The sequence below is a fragment of the Oncorhynchus keta genome, chromosome 11 (assembly GCF_023373465.1).
Source record: "Oncorhynchus keta strain PuntledgeMale-10-30-2019 chromosome 11, Oket_V2, whole genome shotgun sequence".
Lineage (NCBI taxonomy): Eukaryota > Metazoa > Chordata > Actinopteri > Salmoniformes > Salmonidae > Oncorhynchus > Oncorhynchus keta.
This window is the reverse complement of record NC_068431.1, coordinates 27,452,436-27,470,884: the sequence shown is the minus strand read 5'-3', so window position 1 is coordinate 27,470,884 and position 18,449 is coordinate 27,452,436. Positions and strand designations below refer to the sequence as shown.

General features: G+C 42.4%; 1 pseudogene; it reads right to left on the bottom strand.

Moving 5' to 3' along the window:
* LOC118390667 (probable ATP-dependent RNA helicase DDX10) overlaps positions 1 to 18,449 on the bottom strand; it is a 115,602-nt pseudogene that overhangs the window by 33,372 nt on the left and 63,781 nt on the right.

The window sequence follows — 18,449 nt, the reverse complement described above, 5'->3', positions numbered from 1 at the left end:
AAGCATTTAACGGTTGTATTCAGCATTTCACTGTGAGGTCTACACCTGTTGTATTCAGCATTTCACTGTGAGGTCTAAACCTGTTGTATTCAGCATTTCACTGTGAGGTCTAAACCTGTTGTATTCAGCATTTCACTGTGAGGTCTAAACCTGTTGTATTCAGCATTTCACTGTGAGGTCTAAACCTGTTGTATTCAGCATTTCACTGTGAGGTCTAAACCTGTTGTATTCAGCATTTCACTGTGAGGTCTAAACCTGTTGTATTCAGCATTTCACTGTGAGGTCGACACCTGTTGTATTCAGCATTTCACTGTGAGGTCTACACCTGTTGTATGTGGCAAGTGACAAATTCAATTCAATTTGAAAAATAGTAGAACAAGCTCATCTGCTTTTATACTATGATGTTCAATGTTTCTTTTGAAAACATTTTTAAAGGAATAGTTTCAGCATATGAAAACGAAAGTTCAGTTCACATTACATGGTTGACCATAAAATGGTGGGACAGATATAAATAATAATCCTCAGAAATAATTAGTGCTTTACAATAGTGAAAACTTGGGAGACATTTTGGGGTAAAAACCTTCCTAGAAGTCAGAGGGTGCTGAAGTCTTTATTCATGCAAAAAAATGCATTTATTTAATTCTCCATGTGGACTAAATTAAAGGGAACTTAATTTAATATAACAGGCTTTGAAAATTCAATATTGGTTAAATATCAAAATGCTTAAGTAGAAATTGTGTATGGAGATTTCTATCAAAATGTTTAATATATATGAGCAGTAAGCCACAAACAAAATATGTGTTTTGAAAATACAGAATTATACTTTTTTTCCAGATTAACACTGCACATTTGCAAACAACTCCCTTTCCTCCTCACCTTTCCTAGACCCTATCCTCCTGTCCTTTCCTAGCTCATTTACATTTAAGTCATTTAGCAGATGATCTTATCCAGAGCGACTTACAGTGCATACATTTTCATACTGATCCCTGTGGGAATCAAAACCCACAACCCTGGCGTTGCAAGCGACACTCTCTACCAACAGAGCCAGATGGGAGATCCCTTTCCTCCTTTCCTAGCTCCCTTTCCTTCTTACCGTTCATAACTCACAGGAAAGAGAACAAGGAAAGGAAGTTTGGAAAGCAGTAAAGGGATCTAAGAAAGGGTCAGTAAAGGAAGCTTGGGAAAGAAAAGTAAGAAGGAAAGGAAAGGGCGCTAGGAAAGGATAAGAAGAAAGATCTAGGAAACCTAAAGAGGTGAAGAAAGGAAGGAACAGATCAAGGAAATTAAGATAGGAAAGGAGGAAAAGAAAGGGAGATGGAAAGGATAGGAGGAAAGGGAAATACAGTGGGGCAAAAAAGTATTTTGTCAGCCACCAATTGTGCAAGTTCTCCCACTTAAAAAGATGAGAGGCCTGTAATTTTCATCATAGGTACACTTCAACTATGACAGACAAAATGAGAAGGAAAAAAAATCCAGAAAATCACACTGTAGGATTTTTAATGATGCTGCCACCACCATGCTTCATGGTAGGGATGGTGCCAGGTTTCCTCCAGACATGAAGCTCGGCATTCAATCTTGAGTTTCATCAGACCAGAGAGTCTTGTTTCTCATGGTCTGAGAGTCCTTAATGTGCCTTTTGGCAAACTCCAAGTGGGCTGTCATGTGCCTTTTACTGAGCAGTGGCTTCCGTCTGGCCACGCTACCATAAAGGCCTGATAGGTGGAGTGCTGCAGATATGGTTTTTCCTTCTGGAAGGTTCTTCCATCTCCACAGAGGAACTCTAGAGCTCTGTCAGAGTGACAATCGGGTTCTTGGTCACCTCCCTGACCAACGCAAATATCCCCCGATTGCTCAGTTTGGCCAGGCGGACAGCTCTAAGAAGAGTCTTGGTGGTTCCAAACTTCTTCCATTTAAGGATGAAGCCCACTGTGTTCTTGGGGACCTTCAATGCTGCAGAGATTTTTCTGTCAATTCCGTCAACCTCATGGCTTGGTTTTTGCTTTGACATGCACTGTCAACTGTGGGACCTTATATAGATAGGTGTGTGCCTTTCCAAATAATGTCTATCAATTGAATTTACCACAGTTGGACTACAATCAGGTTGTAGAAAAATCTCAAGGATGAGCAATGGAAACAGGATGCACCGGAGCTCAATTTCGAGTCTCATAGCAAAGGGTCTGAATACTTATGTAAATAAGGTATTTAAAAAAAAAAATTTTTTAAACCTGTTTTCATTTTGTCATTATATGGTATTGTGCGTAGATTGACGAGGAAAAAAATAAATTAATAACTTCTTATTTACAATGACGGCATAACCCTAACCCGGACGACGCTGGGAAAATTGTGCGACGCCCTATAACTCTTGCCACACATAATTTTTTCCCTTCTAAACATTAACTTGCATTTATGAGGGCAGCAAACACGTTCCCCACACTCTAGGAACGTATTTCATCCAACATTATAATGAAAAGGTGCCCCTCTATAATAAAAACACACTATTTTTGGAGACTTGTGGGAGGAGTGCTGATGATGTCGCCCACTGTATGTGCTTTCGGTAGCCTGATTGCGTCTAGACTGAGGAGAAATCTGCACACAACGCATCCCTGGCCACCTCCTGAAGTGGTCAGACAGATATGAGCACAATCAGACCACAAAGCAACAATTGTGCGTCGAATCTCGTCTTTTCAATGCGAGTTTTGTATTCTGATAGCAGAAGTCACATTTAAGTGTCAAGTGTAGACACGACTAGAGACAGTAGGGTTTGAGTGAGGACTCATCATGACTTTTACCAACATAGAGCCTATAAATTGCAGACGCATTACATCTGGACAGACGCATTTAACATAACAGGTATCTTTGAATCTGTCACACTGCGGGATGTGACAACTAACAATTAACTTTGTTTCGGTGCGCAGTTTTCTTGTCACTGATCATTTGAACAAAACACGACTTTGCAGGTGTTGGCATCTTTCGAATTTCAGAAGGGGACATTTGGCCCATAGACTTGCCCGTAACTTGCAAAAACAGGACAGGTAGAAAGAACTACCTCCTTCTTCCTCTCCTCGTTTTAGGATCTTTACTAACATGTCTCTCCCTGGAACTTAAACATCTGAAACAATTACACAAGATTTGACCTTTGTGCTTCTGGAATTAATGGGAACCAGAGAAAAAAATATATCTTTACTTTCAGTTTTTCATCACCTCATATGGGCAAATAAATGCGCCAAGTCTTCCATTTACTTTCACTTAACAGTGAGATTAATTATTGTTTGGACACAGGCAAACAAGCTGCAGATCTGAATGCAGCAGAGCTTCACTGTGTCTGGTTGGGCCTCAGTGACAGACTGGATGGCACAGGTAGCTGATACCAAACACAATTCATTCTGCATCAATCCTCTGGATTCAACATATTCCTGTGAGAAAACAGGAGCCCAGTCATTTGTCAGAGTCAAATCTTACATAAAAATGTGTATAATATACTTAAGTTATCCAACTACTGAGCATTTTGTCTAAATAATCAATAATAGCACCCTTAGAAATAAGATGGTGTATCTTATATGTTTTTTAAATCCTGCCCAGAGAACATCTAAATGAAATATGTAAGAACTGAAAAAAACTAAGGGACCACACAACTACACAAAATTTCAAATATATATATTTTTTTTAACTCCCTCAACGGCATGGTAGAAGGTACTAATAGATGTTAACATTCTATATCTGACCCAAGATATTCCCAATTCCCTCCAAATCCTTAAACCTATAGAGCAATAACGCAGCCAACATTTTGATCTGCTTTAGCCTGGATAAGTCTGGCCTCCTGCCTTATTGAGGCCAGCATTGTTGCGCTCGCAGGCTTCAGGAACAGTGTTAGGGATGATAAATTAGAGGACGGTGGAGAGTTGAAGGCCCTTTGCCCAGTGGAGACAGCCTGTAATGCTCAAACTGTCTCTGTGTGCGAGTGGGAGGACGGCAGCGGGAGAAGTGTTCGGCATGGCGGAGCATTGGTCAATACACACAGCCCCCATTTATACCAGGAAGAACCGGCCTGGTTTAACGTGCAGCTGGTAAAACATGAGATCAGACTTGGAATGGAGAAGAAAGCTACTTAAAAAAATGGCCTGATTTAAAGAAGATGGGAAATGTGTCTTCTGAACCCAATGAAAGGGAGGATAACTGGAAAATGTCAATAAATGTCTGATTTAACCAATAGGAGGTTTTCATGTGGGGTAGACTCATCATGCCGCATTCAGATGTTGCATTTTCCTCCTGTCCACTTACCTGGTGGATTTGTCTCCCGCGTCTCTGGCAAGGCCAAATAGGAGGGCTAAAAAGAGCAAGAGACGTGAGGTAGGCTATACACCAGAGTAACAGGAGGCAACAGAAGACTTGAGCTACCGGAAGCAGGATTAGAGAAATGCCGCCCTAACACCCCCAGAGTATCCATCGCCGTAAACCAACATTAATGCAATGGCATCGGGTGTGTTGATTGACACAGAGGGAGAGAAAGCGAGAAGGAGAGAAATGAAGAGAGCTTGGTAATCCTGCTGAGGATGAACACAGTTTTAATTTCACATTATGCAAGACGAATCCAGCAGGCGAGCAGACTGACGGGCTGAGAAGAGGGGGATTTAATATTACACTGAGAGGAAGAGGGGCACTCTTCTCTGCTGAAGACACCCTGGATGCTTTGTGACAGGGGTTTTACATAAGACAAGGCACTTCTCTCTCATCCTCCCTTGTAGGTGGCATAAGTGGAGCTGTGACTCAGCTGGAGATACTCTCTAAAGCTTTTGGCATTTGTCTATCGAAAAACATGTCCCCTTTTGTGAAGATATAACAATTCACATAACTCACTAGAGGGGCTGACATTGAAGACAATGTAAAGTACTGTACCATTGTGCTGAACCCATTCTCTCAATGTATTCTGTTCCAATCTGAAAGCTAAGTGCTACATCGGCGACAGGGGACTCAGCATTCCATGTCTGACATACAGTAGGGTGAAGAGGAGAGAATGTTCTTCTGCCTTTGTTACAAGGACGAGAGGGAAGAGTGGGCTCCTCACCTTTAAAGACTGCCTCCCCTGTTGGAGCTAGCCTGGAGCTCACCTGACAGAAGTATAACTAAACAGCCACGGTTGAATGTAGCGTGAGTGAAGAGGAGCTTGTGCCTGGAATCAAAACCATTCACGTTGTGATGGATATGCTTTTCAGGGTGGGAGGGAAGAAATGGTGCTGTAAAATGGAGGAGGGGGAGACTTACCTCAGTGTGCTGCTTGCTGGCTTCTCTTCTGGCAGCCTTCTCCTTCAGTCTCTTCTCCTGTGAGAAAGGAGAGAATGAGTTAAGAGCAATGTCAGTCTAACCAGACTTTGGTATCGTATAGAGCAGTTTAATCCATGCCTTTCAGGGCAAGTTGTTTTTTGGTGAAATGGATGTAATTCATTTGATTGTCAGAGATTCCACGAGATGATATGCTTTAACTTTTTTGTTCTATGTAGCTTTAAATTTTATGATGTGTTACATTCTCTGGGAAATTGGCCATGGGTCATAGGAGTGAGAGGGAGCGAGAGGATGGAAAGAGAGCAGTGACAGAGGAGTGGTTAGACAGGTCGCAATCAGAGTATCGAGAGGTAGCCACGTCCTTCAGGCGGGAAACCAAACACTAAACAAAATGACATGCAAAACACAGTTCAAAATAAAGCAAACCTCTGCCATCATTAGGCCAAACCTGCACTTTCAGGGAGAACAACTGATCACAGTAAACAACTTGACACTGGAGTGAAACCCCCAGCTGGAGGGGGAAATAAGGATAGTGTGTGAAAACAGATGCCTAATTAGATGCGTGGGGAGACTGCTTTAGGAAATTCAGAAGCTGATTCATGTGTTTTTCATTTCTGCTCCAAATATCACCCTGTGAAAACCACAGTTTGCATTATGTGTGTGTGTGTGTGGTGGAATGGGGGGGGACAGCCGATGTACTCCAGCCATCCCATCCCTCTTCATTTGTCCCTGATATAGGGCCCTATAAAATATGTTACATTTTTCATCTTATTCCGCTTAGGTTTTCCCCTAAATTCTGTTTTCTTTTTTCCCAGACTTCTGAAAAGTAAATTTCTTTCAGGTTTTACTCTTTTTTTATAACAAAACTAAATTATGTTCAATGCTTAAACTACATCAGGTGACCATTTTAGGTCTGAAAAAAAAAGAAGAAAATATTGATTTTGGTGTGTAGCTAAGTACACACCTAGCAGGAGGCTGTTATTTAGCTGTGCTTCTGTAGAGCACGTGATGGTAGATTTTTCTAAACCAATATCCTCGATTGACGAAAATAATCATATCATTCTGCAAGGTAAGCATAGGTTACTTTGTAATTCGGCAAGACAGAGCTGCTCTTCCTCACGGGGAAGGACTGCCCGTTCCATGATCTCGCCATCACGGTTGACAACTCCATTGTGTCCTCCTCCCAGAGCGCTAAGAGCCTTGGCGTGATCCTGGACAACACCCTGTCGTTCTCAACTAACATCAAGGCGGTGGCCCGTTCCTGTAGGTTCATGCTCTACAACATCCGCAGAGTACGACCCTGCCTCACACAGGAAGCGGCGCAGGTCCTAATCCAGGCACTTGTCATCTCCCGTCTGGATTATTGCAACTCGCTGTTGGCTGGGCTCCCTGCCTGTGCCATTAAACCCCTACAACTCATCCAGAACGCCGCAGCCCGTCTGGTGTTCAACCTTCCCAAGTTCTCTCACGTCACTCCGCTCCTCCGCTCTCTCCACTGGCTACCAGTTGAAGCTCGCATACGCTACAAGACCATGGTGCTTGCCTACGGAGCTGTGAGGGGAACGGCACCTCAGTACCTCCAGGCTCTGATCAGGCCCTACACCCAAACAAGGGCACTGCGTTCATCCACCTCTGGCCTGCTCGCCTCCCTACCACTGAGGAAGTACAGTTCCCGCTCAGTCCAGTCAAAACTGTTCGCTGCTCTGGCCCCCCAATGGTGGAACAAACTCCCTCACGACGCCAGGACAGCGGAGTCAATCACCACCTTCCGGAGACACCTGAAACCCCACCTCTTTAAGGAATACCTAGGATAGGATAAAGTAATCCTTCTCACCCCCCCCCCCTTAAAAGATTTAGATGCACTATTGTAAAGTGGCTGTTCCACTGGATGTCATAAGGTGAATGCACCAATTTGTAAGTCGCTCTGGATAAGAGCGTCTGCTAAATGACTTAAATGTAAATGTAAATGTAATTAACTAATTGAGATTTTGGGGGGAAATCCTTTCCATCAACCAGAAGACTGTTTTCATTAGAATCTTCCACACAAAGTGGAAGACACGCGCACCGCACACACACGCAGAAGCCTCGTGTGCCATTGCCTCTTCAGAAAGTTGCAGGGAATACAAGTCACTGATGCATTTTGTTAATGTCTTTTGATGAAAATGTATTAATTTGCCCAAGTTTAATACAGTTAGTTGATTCCTAAAATGTTTTAATATTGCTGAATTCCGTTATGCCGTCTGCGTTCTCTGCACACGCAGATTTTATTTAGGCCCCTACAATATGGGAGGGCTAGCTCCTGGCTCTCATTGGTTTTCAGGCCCATTAGATATGAGCAGTGGGGGAAAGGTGTCTTGGGGGTGTCTAAATCATTTTACAGAGCTAGCGAGGAGCACTAGGCCATGACTAGGGTTGCAAAGGGTCGTAAACTTTCCGGTAAATTAACATAATTTTCCTGGAAATTTTCCATGGGAAGTTAAGCCCGGGAATATGGGGAATTTTGCTTAAATTCATCAAAAAAGAAAGCTTATAACAGTTAACCTTTTTTTTTGTGGAATACACATAAGGCAATTCTAAGTCTTGTGGCATATTTTGGTTAAACTATCCCCAATTCAATGGAATTGCAACCCTCTGCATGTACAGTGCATTCTGCCATCACATGTACAGCTGATTCTCAAGACCTGGCACACTAATGAGATGCTATTGAGCCCACACTACTACACTGTCTGAGCCAAGGGCTACATGCGTTCTGGGAAGTTTTGATGACAATACTGGGTGGGGTGAATATATTTTATATGACATAGAATATTTTTTGTTAACTAGTAAATAATAGCCTACAGCAAAGTGTGCTCTAAATCATTTCTAACTTGTTAACATTTTCTGCTAGTTAGTTTTTGCTACCTTGTGGGTTTTTAGCTTGCTTGAGCTTGCCATCTGAGGAGTGCACCTGTTTCCATAAATGTTTCATTTTAAAACATTTATCTTACAAAGGAGTTGTTTAATCTAACTGCTTAACTATTTATCTGTTTTTATTTTTATTTTTTACAAATATTTCTAATCTTTATAGGAAAATGCCAAGGGCACCATCTGATGTGTGGAGACATTTCACTGCAGCTAATGTAGAAGGAAAATCTGTGTGCAATTGCAAATACTGTGCCAAATCATATGTGAAGAATGCAACAACCCTGAAATTTCCATCCCTAACTACAACATTTTCCGACAAGATAGAATTGCCAAAGGGGGCGGTGTTGCAATCTACAGCAGAGATAGCCTGCAGTGTTCTGTCTTACTACCCAGGTCTGCACCCAAACAATTCGAGCATCTACTTTTAAAAATCCACCTTTCCAGAAACAAGTCTCTCACCGTTGACGCTTGCTATAGACCACCCTCTGCTCCCAGCTGTGCTCTGGACACCATATGTGAATTGAATGCCCCCCCATCTATCCTCTGAGATTGTGCTGCGAGGTGACCGAAACTGGGACATGCTTAACACCCCAGCCATCCTACAATCTAAGCTTGATGCTCTCAATCTCACACAAATGATCAATGAACCTACCAGGTACCTCCCCAAATCCTTAAACATCGGCACCCTCATAGATATCATTCTAACCAACTTGCCCTCCAAATACACCTCCGCTGTTTTCAACCAAGATCTCAGGAATCACTGCCTCATTGCTTGCATCCACATTGAGTGGCTGCTGCCAACACCCTGACTCAACTCCAGCCACTTTAATAATGGGAATTGATGGGAAATTATGTAAAATATATCACTAGCCACTTTAAACAATGCTACCTAATATAATGTTACATACCCTACATTATTCATCTCATATGTATATGTATATACTGTACTCTATATAATCTACTGCATCTTTAAGTAATAAATGTATCACTAGCCACTTTAACTATGCCACTTTGTTTACATACTCATCTCATATGTATATACTGCACTCAATACCATCTACTGTATCTTGCCTATGCCGCTCTGTACCATCACTCATTCATATATCTTTATGTACATATTCTTTATCCCCTTACACTTGTGTCTATAAAGTAGTAGTTTTGGAATTGTTAGCTAGATTACTTGTTGGTTATTACGGCATTGTCGGAACTAGAAGCCTAGTTCAGACCTTTATCTATCCTACCCTGCCTTTCTAAGGTCTTCGAAAGCCAAGTTAACAAACAGATTACCGACCATTTCGAGTCCCACTGTACCTTCTCCGCTATGCAATCTGGTTTCAGAGCTGGTCATGGGTGCACCTCAGCCACGCTCAAGGTCCTAAACGATATCTTAACCACCATCAAGAAGAGACATTACTGTGCAGCCGTATTCATCGACCTGGCCAAGGCTTTCGACTCTGTCAATCACAACATTCTTATTGGCAGACTGGTTTCTCAAATGATTGCCTCGCCGAGTTCACCAACTACTCCTCTGATAGAGTTCAATGTGTCAAATCGGAGGGCCCGTTGTCCGGAACTCTGGCAGTCTCTATGGGGGTGCCACAGGGTTCAATTATTTGGCCGACTCTTCTCTGTATACATCAATGATGTCGCTCTTTCTGCTGGTGATTCTCTGATTGGTTGTGCCGTGGCGGAGATCTTTGTGGGCTATACTCGGTCTTGTCTCAGGATGGTAAGTTGGTGGTTGAAGATGTCCCTCGAGTGGTGTGGGGGCTGTGCTTTGGCAAAGTGGGTGGGGTTATATCCTTCCTGTTTGACCCTGTCCGGGGTTATCATTGGATGGGGCCACAGTGTCTCCTGACCCCTCCCGTTTCAGCCTCCAGTATTTATGCTGCAGTAGTTTGTGTCAGGGGGCTAGGGTCAGTTTCTTATATCTGGAGTACTTCTCCTGTCTTATCCGGTGTCCTGTGTGAATTTAAATATGCTCTCTCTAATTCTCTCTTTCTCCCTCTCGGAGGACCTGAGCCCTAGGACTATGCCTCAGGATTACCTGGCATGATGACTCCTTGCTGTCCCCAGTCCACCTGGTCGTTGTGCTGCTGCTCCAGTTTCAACTGTTCTGCCTGCAGCTATGGAATCCTGACCTGTTCACCGGACGTGCTACCTGTCCCAGACCTGCTGTTTTCAACTCTCTAGAGACAGCAGGAGTGGTAGAGATACTCTTAATGATCGGCTATGAAAAGCCAACTGACATTTACTCCTGAGGTGCGGACTTGTTGCACCCTCGACAACTACTGTGATTATTATTATTTGACCATGCTGGTCATTTATGAACATTTGAACATCTTGGCCATGTTCTGTTATAATCTCCACCCGGCACAGCCAGAATAGGACTGGCCACCCCTCATAGCCTGGTTCCTCTCTAGGTTTCTTCCTAGGTTTTGGCCTTTCTAGGGAGTTTTTCCTAGCCACCGTGCTTCTACACCTGCATTGCTTGCTGTTTGTGGGTTTAGGCTGGGTTTCTGTACAGCACTTTGAGATATCAGCTGATGTGTGAAGGGGTATATAAAAAATGTGATTTGATTTGATTTCAGCTCACTGGTCACCATAGCAGCATCCACCTGTAGCACACGCTCCAGCAGGTATATCTCACTGGTCACCCCAAAGCAAATTCCTACTTTGGCCGCCTTTCCTTCCTTGATATTGCAGGCGAAAGCCTGAGAAAAATCCTATCCGGAAGTGACTCATCTTTTGAAAGCTCTGCGTTCCAATGCGTTCCTATTGAGCAGTGAATGGTAATCAACCAGATTACTTTTTCTCCGTATTCCCCAAGGTGTCTAAAGCATTGTGACGTAGTTTTACGCATTTATGTTGAAGAATACCCGTAAGCGGCTCAATTGCGCAACTGGTCACCTGATGGCTCCCAGAGTGATTCTCGCGTAAAATACAGAGGTAGCCATTATTCCAATCGGTCCTACTGAAAAACCAATTGTCCCGGTGGATATATTATCGAATAGATATTTGAAAAACACCTTGAGGATTGATTATAAACAACGTTTGTTTCTGTCGATATTATGGAGCTAATTTCGAATATTTTTCGGCGTTTTCGTGACTGCAATTTCCAGGCGATTTCTCCGCTAAACGTGAAGAACAAACGGAGCTATTTCGCATACAAAAATAATATTTTTGGAAAAAAGGAACATTGGCTATCTAACTAAACATCCGAAGCTCATCAAAGGTAAACAATTTAATTTGATTGCTTTTCTGATTTCCGTGACCAAGTTACCTGCTGCTAGCTGGACAAAATGCTATGCTAGGCTATCGATAAACTTAAACAAATGCTTGTCTAGCTTTGGCTGTAAAGCATATTTTGAAAATCGGAGATGACAGGGTGATTAACAAAAGGCTAAGCTGTGTCTCAATATATTTCACTTGTGATTTTCATGAAAATGAATATTTTCTAGGAATATTTATGTCCGTTGCATTATGCTAATTAGTGTCAGTCGATGATTACGCTCCCGCATGAGGGATGGGGAGTCACTAGAGGAGCTTTAAGCACCAGCTGTCAGAGCAGCTCACAGATCACTGCATCTGTACATAGCCCATCTGTAAATAGCCCATCCAACTACCTCATCCCCATACTGTATTTATTTATTTATCTTGCTCCTTTGCACCCCAGTATCCCTACTTGCATATTCATCTTCTGCACATCTACCATTCCAGTGTTTAATTGCTATATTGTAATTACTTTGCCACCATGGACTATTTATTGCCTTACCTCCCTTATCCTACCTCATTTGCACAGACTGCACTTGTCTGGCCAAGTGCATAAAGTTCCCTCAGCGCTCACAACAAGCAACCTCTGACAAAAGTCCCTCTACTTCTATTCGAGGTGAAAATGATGAATCAGACACCTTATTGATAGCAACAGCTCATGGTCCTCCTGGAATCAGAAGTGTTTTTAACTCAATGGAGGACCGTAGTCAGATAAATGCTGATGAATGTCTTGCTGGAGCTGTGGATGCAACTGGCTCACCTCTGATGCGCACAGGCGATGTGTATTGGAAGAGATTTCTGAAAGTTCTTTGCCCAGCATACACCCCTCCAACCAGACATGCTTTATCTACTAATTTGCTGGATGCAGAATTCAACAGAGTTCAAGTGAAAGTCAAGCAAATCATAGAGAATCATCATCTCTGATGAGTGGCCAAGTGTTTACGGGCAAGGAATAATTAACTACATCTCCACTCGTCAACCAGTATTCCACAACAGCACAGAGAGAAGGGAAAACAGACACACCGGTCTCTACACTGCAGATGAGCTGAAGGCAGTCATCAATGACCTTGGACTACAGAAGGTATTTGCACTGGTGACAGACAATGCTGCAAACATGAAGGCTTCTGGGTCTAAAGTGGAGGAGTCCTACCCTCACATCAAACCCATTGGCTGTTCTGTTCATGCACTGAATCTGCTCCGAAAGGACATCCATGGCAATGAAAACAATGGATACACTCTACAAGAGAGCCAAGGAAATGGTTAGGTATGTGAAGTGTCATCAAGTTATAGCAGCAGTCTACCTCACCAAGCCAAGTGAGAAGAAAAGGAGCGCCACAATGAAGCTGTCCAGCAACACCTGTTGGGGTAGTGTTGTCATCATGTTTGACAGTCTCCTGGAAGAGGAGTCTCTACAAGAAATGGCCATATCACAGTCTGCCGAAATGGACAGCCCCATCAAGAGGATCCTCCTGGATAATGTACAATTGAAGTCAGAAGTTTACATACACCTTAGCCAAATACATTTAAACTTTTTCACAAGTCCTGACATTTAATCCTAGTAAAGATTCCCTGTCTTAGGTCAGTTAAGATCACCACTTTATTTTAAGAATGTGAGATGTCAGAATAATAGTAAAGAGAATGATTTATTTCAGCTTTTATTTCTTTCATTACATTCCCAGTGGGTCAGAAGTGTACATACACTGAATTAGTATTTGGTAGCATTGCCTTTAAATTGTTTAACTTGGGTCTACTTTGGGTAGCCTTCCACAAGCTTCCCACAATAAGTTGGGTGAATTTTGGCCCATTCCTCCTGACAGAGCTGGTGCAACTGAGTCAGGTTTGTAGGCCTCCATGCTCGCACACACTTTTTCCAGTTGTGCCCACACATTTTCTATATGATTGAGGTCAAGGCTTTGTGATGGCCACTCCAATACCGTGACTTTGTTGTCCTTAAGCAATTTTGACACAACTTTGGAAGTATGCCTGGGGTCATTGTCCATTTGGAAGACCCATTTGCGACCAAGCTTCAACTTCCTGACTGATGTATTGAGATGTTTCTTCAATATATCTACTTAATTTCTCTTCATGATGCCATCTATTTTGTGAAGTGCATCAGTCCCTCCTGCAGCAAAGCACCCCCACAACATGATGCTGCCACAATCGTGCTTCACGGTTGGGATGGTGTTCTTCGACTTAAAAGCCTCCTCTCCTTTTTCCTCCAAACATAACAATGGTCCTTATGGCCAAACAGTTCTATTTTTGTTTCATCAGACCAGAGGACATTTCTCCAAAAAGTACGATCTTTGTCCCCATGTGCAGTTGCAAACCATAGTCTGGCTTTTTCTATAGAGGTTTTGGAGCAGTGGCTTCTTCCTTGCTGAGTGGCCTTTCAGGTTATGCCGAGATGGGACTCGTTTTACTGTGGATATAGATACTTCTGTACCTGTTTCCTCCAGTATCTTCACAAAGTAATTTGCTGTTGTTCTGGGATTGATTTGCAGTTCTCTCACCAAAGTATGTTCATCTCTAGGAGACAGAACGCGTCTCCTTCCTGAGCGGTATGACGGCTGCGTGGTCCCATGGTGTTTATACTTGCGTATTATTGTTTGTACAGATGAACGTGGTACCTTCAGGCATTTGGAAATTGCTCCCAAGGATGATTTCTATTTCTGAGGTCTTGGCTGATTTCTTATGATTTTCCCATGATGTCAAGCAAAGAGGCACTAAGTTTGAAGGTAGGCCTTGAAATACATCCACAGGTACACCTCCAATTGATTCAAATTATGTCAATTAGACTATCAGAAGCTTCAAAAGCCATGACATTATTTTCTGGAATTTTCCAAGCTGTTTAAAGGCACAGTTAACTTAGTGTATGTAAACTTCTGACCTACTGGAATTGTGATACAGTGAATTATAAGTGAAATAATCTGTCTCTTGCCAAAACTATAGTTTGTGGACAAGGAATTTGTGGAGTGGTTGAAAAACTAGTTTTAATGACTCCAACCTAAGTGTATGTAAGTGTATCAGCCTGAAACTCCTGAAACCTATAGCAGTAGCCATTGCACGGATTGAGGGAGACAATGCCATCCTGTCTGATGTTCAGACTCTGCTTGCAGATGTAAGAGAAGACATCCGTACTGTCCTGCCCACTTCACTGTTGCTCCAAGCAGAGGAAACTGCAGTTCTGAAATACATCAAAAAGCGTGAAGACTTCTGCCTGAGGCAAATACACGCCGCAGTGTGTTGGACCCCAAGTAGGGTAGCCTAGTGGTTAGAGCATTGGACTAGTAACCGGAAGGTTGCAAGTTCAAACCCCCGAGCTGACAAGGTACAAATCTGTCGTTCTGCCCCTGAACAAGCAGTTAACCCACTGTTCCTAGGCCGACAAGAATTTGTTCTTAACTGACTTGCCTAGTTAAATAAAGATAAAATAAAAAATAAATAAGTATGCTGGCAAGAACATCCTGTCTGGTGCAGAGATCAACAAGGCCTATGGTGTCATCACTACCGTGTCTCACAACCTTGGCCTGGATGAGGGCAAGATTCTTGGCAGTCTGGCGAAGTACACTTCCAAGCAAGGGCTTTGGGATGAAGATGCAATATGGCAGTCGTGCCAACATATCTCATCAGCCACCTGGTGGAAGGGACTTTGTGGATCTGAGTCTCTTTCCCCGGTTGCCTCAATCATCCTCAAAATCCGATTCTGTCTATTGGAAGGATTTTATGATAAGGTTTATATTTCTGTCTCCATATGATATGGTAAATATATTCAATGCAAAAATCATCTACATTTAAATGGTATATTGGTATATAAATGGTATATAAATATTCAATGCAAAAATCATCTACATTTAAATGGTATATTGGTATATAAATGGTATATTCATTATATTTCCGTTAATTCCCATATAAGTTCCACCTCTGAACATTCCACAAAATGTGCAACCCTAGCCGTGACCGAATCAAAATATGGATTTCTACCCTGGCCCGGCCTCCAAACGGTGCAGAAAAGGGTTGAGGGGAAGAGAGAGCGGGAGAGGGTGAGAGATAGCAAGTGCATAAGAAAGGGAGTGGGAGAGAGAACACCAGAGGGAGTCATGACTAACCAATAAGTTAGGGATCCATTAAGATGGTCTGGGGAGAGTAATACCATTTCCCCACTGAGCTGCCCTCCATTAACATGGGCCACGGCCACCAGACTAGTAACTGCCTGCCCATCTAGTTGTCAGTATGCCTCCAGTCACTCTGTCAGCATGCTGTGTGCAGTTACAGTAGCTACAGTGGTCCAGAGAGGTGAGTTGGCTCTCTACTGTAGAAGTATGGGCCAAAAAGTTAAGTTAGAGCTTGGAATTAGAATGATCCCCTTGTCACTGAAGTCAAATGATGACAACAGCGTTTGAGTGGGGCCCTAGCGGAACAGCCAGAAACAGAGTGGTAGCTACGTGAGGGGGGATATTTAGAACACCAGCCAGCACGCCAGTCAGGAATGATTCATGTGCTGGAGCATGTTGCTAATTGATTTCTGGGCCCGCGTCTCAGATTGTCAGAGGCAGCTCGCTGCACAGAAATGAAAATGGAATTTTAAAGCGTCTGTTTTCTCCTTTACACATCAGCCGTCATCACATCACCCCTTCTTGGCAATGCTCGGCAAGCATGACAAATGAAAGGGACAAGGTTTTAAACACAACAGGTAAGCCTAGTAGACGTGCGGGGGAGTACCTGAGGCATAACTTAATTGTCTAGACAATGGCAACTTAAAAGCATTTCCTAGGTCAAAAGAACAGATATAGGTTTTGATGTACTGTAACCTATACCACTAAAGTGAAACACTAGTAGGGTATTTAGCTTGCAGTAATCTTGAGTTAAAAGGTAATTGTATAGCATAGAGTCTCCCCCCCAAAAATGACATAGACTACTCTGCTAAATTGACTCCATTCCATCCTATACAGGTTTTCTACACATTGTGCAATGTTTAACCTCATCAATATTCACCACAACACACCTGCCTTCCAAAGGACAGTCATTACTGCCTCCAATCAAGTCAGAAGATAATCACGTCATAAAAGGTAGCAACGAGCATGGGGAGAAATATAATTCAGCAGTTAGATAAGCTGAGCAAACTTTCTGCAGTTATTTTAGGACTTTTAGTGGAGAGAAACGAAGCTCACACTTGAAAATATTAACTGAACTCCCCAGCCCAATCTCCCGCCGTCTGCCTGCGGGCTCCCAAGCTGTGTGCCAGACTCAGCTATGTCAGTTATTTTCATTTGAGTTCCAACCTGTGATATATCTCGGCTTATAAATATAACCTGGAGTGAGTGGGAGGGACGGGTGCAGCAGGACAGGCTTTGACTTCTCCTCTGGGCAAATCTAGAACACTCGTAATCAAATAGAGTTTATGCCCCAGTACTATACTAGCGCAAATGTTACAGCTTATACTGCAGTACCACTGAGGCTTTTGAAACAACACAATGTGTTTAGACACATTGGAAACGGTTTAGAAATGACTTACATTTTGACACGTTATTCATAAAGGCTAAAATGGGCAAATCGATATCAATTATCGATCCTTCATGTTTTTTGGCATATACAGTGGACTCCGAAATGATTGACTACTTTGACAAAGATTGGGAAATATGACTATCAAATCAATTAAAATACTGAGCTATATTGTATGCTCCAAAAATTTGGGAAAATATATTGTTTCATACTAACACAATTTCTCAAATAAAAATATAAAAAATTATTGACAAACCTGTTTTCAATACCTCACCTAGCAAGGATAACAGCACTGAGCCTTTTTCTAAAATGTTATACGAGTTGGAGAACAACATTGGGAGGGATCTTAGACCATTCCTCCATACAGAATTCTTCCATATCCTTGATATCCACCACGATATTTTACAGTAGGTATGGGGTTCTTACCTTTTCTGCTCATGCATTATCATTTTAATGCCAAACCCACCACCGGTGTGTGAACAAATAGCTCTATTTTCATGTCATCTGACCAAAGCACCAGTTCCAATCCAAATGGCAATGCTGTTTAGCCAACTCCAGGCGTTTACATTTGTTGGATGACATACGCATCAAAATGAGAATTCATGAACAGAAAATGACCCCATAAAATATGGTGCTGGATCTTTGATGTTATGGGGCTATTTTGTTCCACTACTCCTGGGGATCTAGTTAAGGTCTACAGTATCATAAACTTTACCCAGTGCCAGGATATTTTAGCCAAAAATCTGATTGCCTCTGCTAGGAGGCTAAGTGGATCTTCCAGCAAGACAATGACTCCAAGCACACATCAAAATCCACAAATAAATAGTTATATTTGCCACAAAATCAAAATTTCACAATAGCCATCTCAGTCTCCAGACTTGAACCCCATTGAAAACATGTGGTATGAATTGAAGAGGGCAGTCCATAAGCACAGACAAAAATACAGTGCCTTCAGAAAGTATTCAGAAACCTCGACTTTTTCCACATTTTGTTACGTTACTGCCTTATTCTAAAATGTATTACATTTTTTTTTAAATCCGCAATCTATACACAATACCACATAATGACAAAGCAAAAACAGGTCTTGACATTTTTGCAAATTTATTAAATAAAAAAATAAAAAAACGTATTTACAGAAGTATTCAGCCACTTTGCTATGAGACTCGAAATTGAGTTCAGGTGCATTGATCATCCTTGAGATGTTTCTACAACTTGATTGGAGTCCACCAGTGGTAAATTCAATTGATTGGACATGATTTGGAAAGGTACACACCTGCCTATATAAGGTCCCACAGTTGACAGTGCATGTCAGAGCAAAAACCAAGCCATGAGGTGAAGGAATTGTCCGTAGAGCAGGGTACCAAAAAATGTCTGCAGCATTGAAGGTCCCCAAGAACACAGTGGCCTCCATCATTCTTTAATGGAAGATGTTTGGAAACACCAAGACTCTTCCTAGAGCTGGCCGCCTGGCCTAACTGAGCAATCGGAGAAGGGCC